Genomic DNA, 13,603 nt, shown 5'->3' on the forward strand with positions numbered 1-13,603 from the left:
TCTGCAGAAGTTATTAAAGTTGCCTTGCGAGGTATTTTGTCTCTATGAGTCTTGCTTAATTTCATCTCTAACAATAGTGTGGAGGAAAAAATGGGTTCTATGGAAAGTAACCTCAAGAGGGCGATCTGATCATAAATTCCTAACTGGCAGGTCATGGTGGGTGGTCACAGTCTAGGTCTCTCTCTTTTTTTTTTTTTTTTGTATTTTTCTGAAGTTGGAAACGGGGAGGCAGACAGACTCCTGCATGTGCCCGACCAGGATCCACCTGGCATGCCCACCAGGGGGCGATGCTCTGCCCATCTGGGGCGTCTCTCTGTTGCATCCAGAGCCATTCTAGCGCCTGAGGCAGAGGCCATGGAGCCATCCTCAGCGCCCGGGCCAACTTTGCTCCAATGGAGCCTTGGCTGCGGGAGGGGAAGAGAGAGACAGAGAGGAAGGAGAGGGGGAGGGGTGGAGAAGCAGATGGGCGCCTCTCCTGTGTGCCCTGGCCGGTAATCGAACCTGGGACTCCTGCACGCCAGGCCGATGCTCTACCACTGAGCCAACCGGCCAGGGCCTATAACTTCTTTAGTGAAAGATTTTAAGCCAGCCCTGTCCATTGTTCTTATGCATTTAGGTTAACACACCTTAAACTTTCCATTAGTAATATCCTTTGAAGGGGGCATTAACCCTAAAGAGAATACATAATTGTAGGGCTGGGGGCCACCACCGTGGTGGCCATGCAGATACAGGCTCTCATTGGATTCTGGCAGATGGTAAAGGACCTGTGGAGCCAGAAAATGGTGGGCCATTATGTCTATTAAAGTCTTGTAACGATGGACTAGCAAATAGGCAGAGAAGACCGCTTCCCTTTCTCCCAGGGTTCCCAAGCCCCTCAGCAGTCCCCAGCCAAACAAGCCTGCCTGAAATCGAGGCTCCCAAGCCCCTCAGCGCTCTCTCTCTCTCTCTCTCTCTCTCTCTCTCTCTCATCTGCCACCCTGAGGGCAAGCACCTGCAGCCTTCTGTAGACTACACACCTGGCGCTGCTCCAATAGTAGCAGCAAAACTAAAAAAAAAAAAAAGAAAAACCCACTTGTTTACCCAACAGTAATTTTGTTAACAGTCCTGTAACCCAATCCCCAGCTTGCTTTCTCCAATTTTCCTAATGTCTTCTGCTTAATTTCAAATACATAAAAGAACCTGCAAAACTGTTATTTTCCCAGAGAACTTGAGATCTTGCTCCCTGGCTCATGTCAACAGTTTGGCTCAAATAAATTCATAAAAATTCTCTACAGGTTTGGATGTAACGTCAACAATAGTACAGGTAGTATTGTTTAACAACAAAGCAAGGGGTACAATTTACCAAACAGTACAATCAGCACAGGGGGGCTTCTGGCACTCCAGGCTGTTTCAGAGCCCAAAAGGGCAAGGTTATGCTCTGCAAGCAGCTTCAGAACTCAAGCTGTAAAAATCCAAATATTGGGCCACAAATTGTGAAATTAATGTTTTGGGTTTTTTAAATCTTTTGTTTGTTGATTTTAAAGAGAGAAGATGGAGAGAAAGAAAGGTGGGTAGAAGGAGCAGGAAGCATTAGCTTATAGCAGTTGTTTCTCATACAGGCCTTGACTGGGCAAGCCCGGGTTTTTAAAAATTTTTTATTTTTATTTTTTTTTACAGAGACAAAGAGAGTCAGAGAGAGATAGATAGGGACAGACAGACGGCAATGGAGAGAGGTGAGAAACATCAATCATCAGTTTTTCGTTGTGACACCTTAGTTGTTCATTGATTGCTTTCTCATATGTGCCCTGACCGTGGACCTTCAGCAGACCGAGTAACCCTTTGCTGGAGCCAGCGACCTTGGGTCCCAGCTGGTGAGCTTTTGCTCAAACCAGGTGAGCCCGCGCTCAAGCTGGCCACCTCTGGGTCTCCAACCTGGGTCTTCCGCATCCCAGTCCGACGCTCTATCCACTGCGCCACCGCCTGCAAGCCGGGGTTTTAAACAGGCAACTTCCCCAGTGTTGCAGGTCCATGCATATCTACTGTGCCACCACAGATCTGAAATGAATGTTTTTATAAGTCCACACTCTTCTGCCAAATTGTTCTTCTAATGTCTAATTCACCTCTGTTTCCCTATCACCCTACTACCATTGATGCAGTCATTTCCAGTTTCCTGGAATCATACACACTGGCATCATAAATCCCCTTACGGCCACGTACTGTGTGAGTTAGGTCAAGTGGCCTGTGTTAGCTTTCAGTTTCCTGTTTGCAAAACGGTGAAAATAATCTTTCCTTAAGTGGTTAAAGTAAGGACAAATGGAGACTATTCAAAGGTCTAGTACAAGTGTACAGTAGATGCTCAGTAAATACGGATGCCCTTCCTCATCCAGCGGTGAATTTGTGAAATAACCACTGTGGTGTCTCCCAGTACTGGAGATTTCTCCCCATTCCTAGAGCAAACTTTGTTGATCCTGAATAGCTCAGGGAACACAGCACAACTTGGTTGACTGAGCAGTGCCTTCAGGAGAGAAACACTGGTGCAAAGTCCACACATCACCCACCCTCACCCCCCATATTCATTATTGTGGGGAACAAGAGGATGGCTGAAACATCGGGTTCTGGGCAGAACATGGCGCCGTCCTTCCCCCTACAGAAGCTTCAAAGATGGCGATAGCCTGCGGGGGCAGACATGTTTGTCCCACGTGACTCAGGCCCAGGCCTGAGTTTGCCAGAACGTGACGCAGGGTTGAGGCGGGGCTCCTCCCCCACACCCATGACGTAAGCTCCTCGTGACAGGCACTTCCGCTCGGGGTGCGGCGGTGGCGGAAGTGGGAGCGGAGCCGGAGTCTTGGCCCATAAAGCCCGAGGCGGTGGCTGCATTGGTGCTGGAGCCTTGGAGAGCGCCGAAGAGGTCGCCGGAATCGGAACTTGGACTTCTCTGTCTCTGTCCTCCCTCCCTTCTCCTCGGCGGGAGCCCTCGTGACACGCCCGGCCCGGAGCCCCCAGCCAAACGGCCGAGGTAAGCAGCGGGCCTAGCCCGGCCGGCTGCCTGGCCCCATCCCCCTCTTCAGCCTCTTGGTCGCCAAGGCTTCGCGTCATCCTTTTCTTTGGGCAGGCTCTGGGTCCAGCCAGGCCCTCGCGGGAAAAGGCCGCGTCGCTCAGGGCCCAGGTACAGGCCCGGGATAGGTCAGAGGTCGCTGGTTCTGACCTCTCCCGGGCAGGTGATCAGGGACCGGAGAGCCGGGAAGGTTTTCTGACTTGGGTGGCTGCTGGGCACTGGGAGCCCGGCGTCGCGGCGGGACACGCTAGCCGGTGGCGTTGTTTGGAGCGGCGAGCCGGGGTTTGTCGGAGCTGGTCCTCAGTTACCCTGTGGAGGGACGCGACCCGGGCGTCACCGTCCGTGCGGGCATCGGTCTGAGCCGCGTTCCCATCTGTCTCTTCAGTTGAACAGCCTGACCCTTGTAGTGCGAGATGTTCCCGAATGGCAACTGAATCTAGGCGGTGCGTCAGGTCACATGCACTGAGCTCTCCTCAAACACTTGTATGCATGTGACACGCCTCTGGCTCTGGGAGGCAAGGAACTTTTTATCATAAACATGTTATGGGAAATTCTGAAAGACGTTTCCAAACTTACTGGTGGTTGGCTGTAGAGCTCTGTTTGAATTCCAACCGCGTCGGGGGCCTCTTACTGCATAGTGGTTCCTAATAGTGGGAAAACTGAGAGAGTAATAGCAAACGTTTGAGCACTTGCAGTATGCTGGGCAGCGTGGCCAGACCTTTGCACAAATTATATTTAATTCTCCGAACAAGCGTTATGAAGTACCATTATTGTGCCCGTTTGTGGATAGGGAAATCAGAGAACGGAGAGGTTGAAGTCACACAGCTAATAAGTTTAGGGAGCAATCAGACCAGGTACTCCAGCACTGTACTCAGTCTGTGGATTGTAGCGCTTTCAGATGCTCCTGAAGCTTGTGATTTATCTCAGGCCACCCGGTATCTGCCTCTTTCCCTCTCTCCGCCTCTTTTCTATTATAGTGATGTCATTTGAAAGCCTCCTTTGGTAGGTAACATTGCTTCTACCTTAAAGCCATAAGATACTCCGTTTTTGGTAGCCTTTTAAAACATCTTCTTGTAGTGTAATGCCAGTAAATTAGGAGCTCTAGAATTCTAGCAGAGTACTTAATTGAGGTTTGAAGATTTTTGTTACCTAAATCTTTTGTCAAATGAGGTAGGCCTTGGCACTCTTGCCATGTCAATCTTTTTTTTTTTTTTAATTTTATTTATTTATTTATTTATTTTTACAGAGACAGAGAGTGAGTCAGGGAGAGGAATAGTCAGGAGAGGAATAGTCAGGGACAGACAGACAGGAACGGAGAGAGATGAGAAGCATCAATTATTAGTTTTTCGTTGCGCGTTGCAACACCTTAGTTGTTCATTGATTGCTTTCTCATATGTGCCTTGACCGTGGGCCTTCAGCAGACCAAGTAACCCCTTGCTGGAGCCAGCGACCTTGGATTCAAACTGGTGGGCTTTTGCTCAAACCAGATGAGCCCACGTTCAAGCTGGCGGAGTGACCTCGGGGTCTCTAACCTGGGTCCTCTGCATCCCAGTCCAATGCTCTATTCACTGCGCCACTGCCTGGTCAGGCTCAATCTTTTTTTAACGTTTTAAAATTACTGATATTTAGAGAGAGGAAGAGAGAGAAAACGAAACATCAATTTGTTCCACTTTTAATATATGCATTCATTGCTTGTTTCTTGTATATGCCCTGACCAGGGATTGAACCCCCAACCTTTGATGTTGGGATGATGCTCCAACCAAAGAAGCTCACTGGCCAAGGCTTCATCCTGTCTTAGAACGTTACATAGTGTCCAGCCAATTAGTTCTTTCCTGTTAAAAATACTGTATCTTGGCGGATCTCTGGGAAATTGGTTCGGCCCCTCCTCTGCAGGCACCCACCTGGTGTAGGTACTGTCTGGACAGAGTGAGAAAGATCAATGCAGAAGGACTCCGGCCCACTAGTGCCTTTACATTGGATTGGCTTTGGCTATGCAGCACTGGTTGCCTCTGGTGGGATCATTGGCTATGCAAAAGCAGGTAGTGTCCCATCCCTGGTTGCTGGGCTCCTCTTTGGTGGTTTTGCAGGCCTGGGTGCTTATCAGCTGTCTCAGGACCTGAAGAACATTTGGGTTTTCTTAGTTACATCTGGAACCCTGGCTGGCATTATGGGAATGAGATTCTACCACTCTGGAAAATTTATGCCTGCGGGCTTAATTGCAGGTGCCAGTTTGCTGATGGTCGCCAAAGTTGGAATTAGTGTGTTCAACAGACCCCATCAGTCATAGTCATGACCAAGCTTGGATTCATGAAGAATTTTAAAACTTCTACAATTTTTAGAATATTAAGAGAAATAAATGCAGCATTTTCACACGTTATACTGACATTTTACTTAAAAAAGAAAGATACTAAAGTTTGCAGAGAAAAGTATCAGTTGTTATTACAACACTATAAGAGGTGGGTAGACTATAAGAGCTTTTTATAATACCCTCATATAACTAGATTCCTATATATCAATGTTGTTTCTTCTTTCTGTGTCTTTACATAAAGTCTCAAGGGGTAAAATGTTAGTATCTGTATTGGGGACCCTGAAACCCCACACCCTATTTTAGAGGAACAGTGTGAAAAAAATCTCTTAGATTTAGGATATCTATTCTTTTGCTCATCTTAGAGCATAGACCTATTTTGAATTATGTTAAGTGAATTATCAATGAAAATAAAGTTTACTATAAATAAAAAAAAAGCGCATGGGTTGCCGGTTTGATTCCCAGTCAGGACACATACAGGAACAGATCGATATTCCTGTCTCTCTTTCTCCTTGCCTTCCTCTCTCACTAAAATCAATAAGTAAAAATAAAAAATAAAAAAACAAACAAACAAGAAAATACTGTATCTTCTCTTTGGGTTCCAAAAGAATAGGCTCTTCCTTGTGATGTAGGCAGTTTTTTAGCTGTAGGACTTCTCATCCATGGAATAATAATCTTCTATCAGTGTATCTCTTCAGACTTGGGAGAGTTTGTTCAGATTTGAGTCTATGAACTGGAAATTGAGTTGTGAGTACTTCTGAATATACTGAACAAGCTAAAGCATATACTCACAACTCTGTTGTATTGTAATTTCTTATTAAATGAGAAGTGGGGAGGCAGAGAGACAGACTCCTGCATGCACCTTGGCTGGGATCCACCTGGCAAGCCCCCCTATGAGGTGCTGCTCTGCCCATCAGGGGACATCTTGTTGCTCCTTGCTCCAAGGGCAACTGAGCTATTTTTAGCACCTGAGGTGGAGGCCGTGAAGCCATCCTCACTCCCTCGGACCAATTGAGCCATAGTTGCAGGAGGTAGAGAATGAGAGAGAGAGGAGGGGGAGGAGTGGAGAAACAGATGGTTGCCTCTCCTGTGTGCCCTGACTAGGAATTGAACCCCAGACATCCAAAATCCAGGCTGACGTTCTACTACTGAGACAACTGGCTAGGGCTCTAATTTCTCCTTTTTTTAAACTTTGCTACTTAACCTAATATATTTAAGTGAGTAATAAGTATGATAGCCTTAAGTAATATGGAAGTTTAAAGGACAGTAATGATAAACACCTTTTCATTCATTCATTAAATGTTTTGAGTATCTACTATGTATCAGGCATTGCTGGATATTGACTCAGGTAGACAGGCATTTTTCCTGTCCTCAAGGAATTTAATAATGTGAGTGATCATGGCCAGGCATTCTCTTGGCGAATGACTTGGCAGTAGCACGTGAGACTTTTAGGAAGAGGAGTTGTTTCTCATCTCTGCAAGTGAACCCATAGTAATCTAGTCTAGTGTTCTGGCTAACTTGAAGGCTTTGTTCATTTTAACAATGTTTGTGTGGTTTGCTCTTGAGGAGAGTATGGAAGAGAATATTGCAGTTTTTAATTGATCCTGTCTTCCCAAGAGTAAACTTCAGCAATCAACCTGTTTCTCCTTTTGCTCTAGTGGCATTTTCTTGTTGAGACAGGAGGGAGTTCATGTCCTGCCATTTAAAGCTGCAAATGCTAGCTGTTACAGTGCTCTTTGAAAAAGGCACATTTGGCATTCTGGATTTTGTCCCCTCAGTAGACAGAGTTTAATGTAGTGCATATCAGTCACAGTACCAGTGTCATGCTAGAGAAAACCTATGCCACCCATCTCCCACAACTGTTCTGGCTCCCTCTTCTTTAAAAGGGGACCTGAGTTTGCATTTATGGTGAAATACATGAGGAAACAAACAGAAGGGTGGAATGGAGGAGAAGGCACTCAAAAGTTTTTCTTTGTTTCTTTGTTTTTTTTAGTGTATCACTCCAGCTAATTGTTAGTAACCACTTGGGGCAATATTTTTATTTTATTTTTGTGCCAAATCCTGTAATCAAAGAAAATTGCTTTATATTAAAGTATGTCTTTGAATTCAATTCCTGAGCCCACAGCCAAGTGAAGCAAAAAGGTTTTTGGACCTGACCAGGCAGCGGCGTGGTGTAGAGTGTTGGACTGGGACGCAGAGGACCCAGGTCCTCGGCTTAAGCGCGGGCTCATCGGCCTGAGTTGTGGGGTCGCTGGCTTGAGTGTGGGGTAATAGACACGACCCCATGGTCACTGGCTTGAGCCTAAAAGGTTGTTGGCTTGAAGCCCAAAGTTGCTGCCATGAGCCCAAAATTGCTGGCTTGAGCAAGGGATCACTCGCTCTGTTGTAGGCACCCCCACCCCCAGTCAAGGCACATATGAGAAAGCAATCACTGAACAACTAAGGAGCTGCAACAAAGAACTGATGCTTCTGATGTCTTTCCCTTCCTGGCTCTCTGTCCCTCTCTGTCTCTCTCTCTCTCTGTCTCTGTCACACATATACAAAAAGGTTTTTGGTTATTTAACTAGCTTTGAATTAATCTCCAAAGGATCAGTACTAATAACAGTTTTGCCTTTATTTTTACATTAGCCTTTCTGTGCAAAGATGTAGCAAACCCAGAACACACATATGTGACAATTTTCTTATGTACTACTTCTTTCTGAGATTTGACAATTTGACATATTTGCCAATATTCTTGTGATAAATTGCCTAATATTCTCATGTATAATTTAACATATATGTTTAAGAAAGATTTGATCAGATACTGGACTAGAGGTTTTAGGCAAGGTCTTCCAGGGAAGTAAGGAGAGAGAGAAGTCCTCCTGAGGAAGACTGAAGAGTAGTTCCCCTTGGTACTGATGCCATTCTCTGAAGGTGACTGAAGCTCTAAAAATTAACTGTTCCCTTTCACGCCATTTTGCAGCTACTGATTTTCTGCTGACTCTTATTTCTCATGTAACATTGCCATTGTATTCTCAGGCATCCATTCCTGTGTGTTATCAAACACTTATCTATTAATGCCATCTTATAGATCTCTATGCTTTTCTGCAGTTTTCTGCAGCAGCATTCTGCAATATGTCTATATATCTTCAGTTATTTACTCTCACATCGTCTATATTTTTCTTTCCCACATATGTGTTAAACACATAAAAATAGTTTGCATTTATGTTTTAAAACTTCTTAATGGTGATTATGTTAAAAGTGATGTGGCTTGTGAAATCTGAACAGGCTTTTTAAGCACTGTTTCTGATTAGTTTCAGTTTTCATACTCTAGACTGTGATTTCAAAATCAAAGTTAAGAATAGCTACTTGCAAAATGTCTCTTTGGGGAAGGAAGAGAGCTTGTTTATTGGTTCCAGTGGTGACATACAATATTGACCTTGTTCATTTGCCTGAAGATGCAGTACTTAATGCAGGAGACCTCAAGCCTTGCTGACTCTGTTTTGGTGATGTCATCACTGCTTTGGAGATCAGTTTGACTGATTCTGTTGTCCATTTCCTAGTTGCCTAGTACTGCTTTCTGTAAGTACAGAGAAAATCGGAGGAAGCATATTAAAGGAGGCCTCCACACCTGGGCAGTGTTAGGATTTCTGTAACATTGCATGGCTCTCATGCACTTGTGTGACTGTTGCCAGATACAGTGAAGGAGCTTCTCTGTTCTCCCTTACACTTTCAAATAAAGATGGCTTGCTTCATACTACTGGTTTTCCTGGAGTTATCCAGCTTGTTTCAGGAATCCTTTAAATTACACTGTAGTATGTCTGAAAGTAATGCAGAATAGTATCGAATGTAAATAGTAATTGAAATTTTTTTCTAAATTTAAAATATTACCATATTTTTCGCTCCATAAGACACCCCCCTGCCCCCCCACCAAGTGGAAGGGAAAATGCCCATGCATCTTATGGAGCGTAAAATACAGTATTTTATTAAATATTTTAATACCATTTGGGTCAGAATATTTTTTTCTTATTTTCCTCCTTAAAACCCTAGGTGTGTCTTATGGTCAGGTGACTCCCGCATGCACCTGACTGGGATCCACCCGGCATGCCCACCAGGGGGCGATGCTCTGCCCATCTGGGGCGTTGCTCTCCTGCAACCTGAACGATTCTAATGCCTGAGGCAGAGGCCATGGAGCCATCCTCAGCTCCCGGGCCAACTTTGCTCCAATGGAGCTGTGGCTGCGGGAGGGGAAGAGAGAGAGAGAGAGAAAGGAGAGGGGGAAGGGTGGAGAAGCAAATGGGTGCTTCTCCTGTGTGCCCTGGCCAGGAATCAAATCCAGGACTTCCACACGCCAGGCTGATGCACTACTGCTGAGCTAGCCGGCCAGGGTCTAGGTGCGTCTTATGGAGCGAAAAATACGGTACATTGTAAGTAAAGATTTTCATCATTGGTCTCCAGTCTTTGTATGCAATTTTAATTTAAAAGTTTTATTTCCATTTGACAAACCTTTTAGTTTTATTTGAGAATACATGGCAAAGCCATGTGTTAACCTTTAAAAAACCCGATCATGACAACATAGATTTTATGAAAAATGTTCTTATTATGATATATGTGGTATTTAGTCAGTCTGCCAATAATTCTTGGTGCACTGACAGACCTGAGGATTCTGGGTCATCTGGGTCAGCCCGCAGATGTAGAGCTACTCTTAAGTCCTCTGACCTGTGCCATTCAGTGATGGTTGTTAAATTAGTGTTTTGCCCTGATGAGGTGGAGTGTCCTCCTGAAGCGCCAGGGCTGTGAGTTCGATCGCCAGTTAGGATGCATGCAGGAGTCCACCAGTGGATGCTTAGATAGGTGTAATAACAAAACTGATTTCTTTTTCTCTCTCTCTGAAATCAGTAAGTACATTTTTTAAAAAAGATCATTACTGTTTTGTAGAAATCTCCCTACACAATATTGATCTTTAAATGCTTTTAATATTTGTGTAGTGCTTAATAATTTACATAGGGTTTTATTTAATGCACACAGCAACTGTGTAGACTTAGAGGGTAGCCATTTCTGTATTTCTAGAAGCCCAGCACTAGTTCTGTTGAAACATAGTTCAGTGTTCTTTCTGAATCACCATCCTGTCTTTTTGATTATTCATGATTGCCCTAAAGGCCTTAGGATTTGACTGGTTATAAAAAAAAATGTGTCTTTCTCCTACTACTTTTATTTAAATGACATTTCTCTTTTGTTGAAAATTAAGTCTGTCAGTTCTTAGGGGAGAAAAAGCTAGGAAGATACAGAAGTAAAAAAAACAGATTCACTACCTAGAAAAAGACTAAGGTGTTAACTGGTTATTTACCTTAATACCTTCCTTTTTTTTTTTTTAAAGCTCTTTTTTTTCCTTTTATTTTTATTGTGACAGAGACAGAGAGAGTCAGAAAGAGACAGTTAGGGACAGACAGACAGGAATGGAGAAAGATGAGAAGCATCAATTCTTCCTTGTGGCACCTTAGTTGTTCATTGATTGCTTTCTTATATGTGCCTTGACCGGGGGGCTACAGCAGACCAAGTGAGACCTTGCTCGATCCAGATGAGCCTGTACTCAAGCTGGCGACCTCGGGGTCTCAAACCCGGGTCCTCCGCATCCCAGTCCGACGCTCTATCCACTGTGCCACAGCCTGGTCAGGCAATACCTTCCTTTAATGACATTGAATAAAATATATGGTGTGAGAATTTAACTGGGAAGGGGACGGACACTCTTGGATCCTTGGACTTGTGGAACTTTATTCATAAACAGGGCCTGACCTGTGGTGGCGCAGTAGATAAAGCATCGACCTGGATTACTGAGGACGCCGGCTCAAAATCCTTGGCTTGTCTGGTCAAGGCACATATGGGAGTTGATGCTTCCTGCCCCCCCCCCAAGTGAATAAATTAAGTCTTAATAAACACTCAGTGATGAACAGTGGGTTATCTCTTGGAGATCATGAGACTATTTTTTTTTGCTAGTTATGTTTTTCAAACATTTAATGGCAGTAGGTAAAGAACCTGATACATCCAGTTTTAGAATAAGGTTTATTTGCCATGGTGACACTGGTTAAGTGGAATGTTGCTCTTTATTTTTAAGTAATTTGTCATTTCTGTAGCTTAGTAAACTTTTTTTTCAAAAGATTTTCTTTATTGATTTTAGAGAGGAGAAAGAGAGAAAGGGAGGGGTTAGGAGTGGGAAGCATCAGCTCGTGGTAGTTGCTTCTCATCTGTGCCTTGACCAGGCAAACCTGGGGTTTTGAATTGACGACCTCAGCATTCCAGGTCGACACTTTTATCCACTGCTCCATCACAGGTCAGGTAAGTAAACTTCGAAGTAGAACATACATACAAAAAGTGCACAAATAAATGAACAGGAAAAATTTCCATAAAATTAGAAGCCCCCTTGTGCTTCCTTCAAGTCGTTATCATGCCCTCTTCCCAGGGTAATGAGTCTGCTGATATTTATTGTTATTATTTGAGAGGCAGAGAGGCAATGACACTTCTGCATGTGCCCTGGCTGGGGTCCACCTGGCAAGCCCACTAGGGGGCAATACCATTTCAGCCTGAGGTGGAGGCCAAGGAGCCATCCTCAGCACCCAGGGCCAACTCGCTCAAACTGCTTGAGCCATGGCTGAGGGAGAGGAAAAGAGAGGGAGAGAAGGAGAGGAGGAGAGATGGAGAAGCAAATGGTCGCTTCTCCTGTGTGCTCTGATCCGGAATCAAACCCAGGACTTAAACATGCCAGGTTGACGCTCTACCACTAAGCCAACCAACCAGGGCCAGGAATTTGCTGATTTTTAACATTATTAATTTTGCCTGATATGGACCTTGTATAAATGGGATGATACACTATGTACTCTTCTGCATTTGGTTTCTGTGACTTAATATTGTTTATGAGATTTTGTGTTGAGTGTAGCTATAACTCCATTTTCATTGTTCAGTAGTATTCCATTATGGGATATACTATATAACACAGTGGTTTTCAACCTTTTACCGGCTTGGGGACCGGTAAAAATAAGAATTATTGGCCCTGACCGGTTGGCTCAGCGGTAGAGCATCAGCCTGGCGTGCGGGGGACCCGGGTTCGATTCCCGGCCAGGGCACATAGAAGAAGCGCCCATTTGCTTCTCCACCCCCCCCTCCTCTCTGTCTCTCTCTTCCCCTCACGCAGCCAAGGCTCCATTGGAGCAAAGATAGCCTGGGCGCTGGGGATGGCTCCTTGGCCTCTGCCCCAGGCGCTAGAGTGGCTCTGGTCGCGGCAGAGCGACCCCCCGGAGGGGCAGAGCATCGCCCCCTGGTGGGCAGAGCGTCGCCCCTGGTGGGCATGCTGGGTGGATCCCGGTCGGGCGTGTGCGGGAATCTGTCTGTCTCTCCCCGTTTCCAGCTTCAGGAAAAAAAAAAAAAAAGAATTATTTTGGGAACTGCTAGGGCAAAAATAAAAATCATTAGTATTTTGTGCATTATCTTTTAATTATAATACTATAAAATAAAAATTCTCTAAAATAACCAGATGAATAAAGATTATGTTTTTAATAGAATACAACTAGAATTTCTACAGAGCAGTATTTAATTCAAGTAAACCTAGTACGAAATTTGCTGTTGCAAGATTTGCAAGAATACTTGATAACACAGGCTTCAGTTCTGTTTCTGAGAGTTGAAGTGCTGCATTGACATCTATTTGGTTTCTCTGGTTGGTTTTTATTAATGATGGGGCCAAAATGTCTTCTCATGCGAGTAGGTAGTAGTAAATACTATTAAAAATTTACACTTTGTATAGCCCTGGCGGGCTAGTTCAGCGGTAGAGTGTTGGCCTGGCATGTGGAAGTCCCAGGTTCGATTCCTGGCCAGGGCACAAGGAGAAGCTCCCATTTTCTTCTCCACCCTTCCCCCCTCTCCTTTCTCTCTATCTTTCTCTTCCCCTCCCGCAGCCAAGGCTCCATTGGAGCAAAGTTGGCCTGGGTGCTGAGCATGGCTCCATGGTCTCTACCTCAGATGCTAGAATGGCTCCAATTGCAGTGGAGCAATGCCCCAGATGGGCAGAGCATTGCCCCCTATTGGGCTTGCTGGGTGGGTTGGGTATATACGGGAGTCTGTCTCTCTGCCTCCCTGCTTCTCACTTCAGAAAAATACACACACAAAAAATTACACTTTGCAACTAAGAGATGGATATTCTTCAGTGATATCCAGAATTGTGACAATGATTGTTTTTTGTTTGGACACCAGAGTGACATCAAAAGACAAATCTACCTGTTTTTCTTTTCACAATGATT

The 13,603-nt window shown here is 44.7% G+C and overlaps 1 protein-coding gene and 1 pseudogene across 1 annotated transcript in view; both read left to right on the forward strand.

Annotated features, from left to right (window-relative positions):
• Positions 1–2,768: 2,768 nt before the first annotated feature.
• RAB7A (RAB7A, member RAS oncogene family) overlaps positions 2,769–13,603 on the forward strand; it is an 82,600-nt gene continuing 71,765 nt past the window's right edge. Inside the window, exon 1 of the mRNA XM_066247419.1 lies at positions 2,769–2,995. The gene's annotated coding sequence lies outside the window, so the exon portion shown is untranslated. The remainder of the gene's footprint in view (positions 2,996–13,603) is intronic.
• Positions 4,893–5,643, forward strand: LOC136315241 (transmembrane protein 14C pseudogene; annotated as a pseudogene).

The sequence above is a fragment of the Saccopteryx bilineata genome, chromosome 11 (assembly GCF_036850765.1).
Source record: "Saccopteryx bilineata isolate mSacBil1 chromosome 11, mSacBil1_pri_phased_curated, whole genome shotgun sequence".
Classification (NCBI taxonomy): domain Eukaryota; kingdom Metazoa; phylum Chordata; class Mammalia; order Chiroptera; family Emballonuridae; genus Saccopteryx; species Saccopteryx bilineata.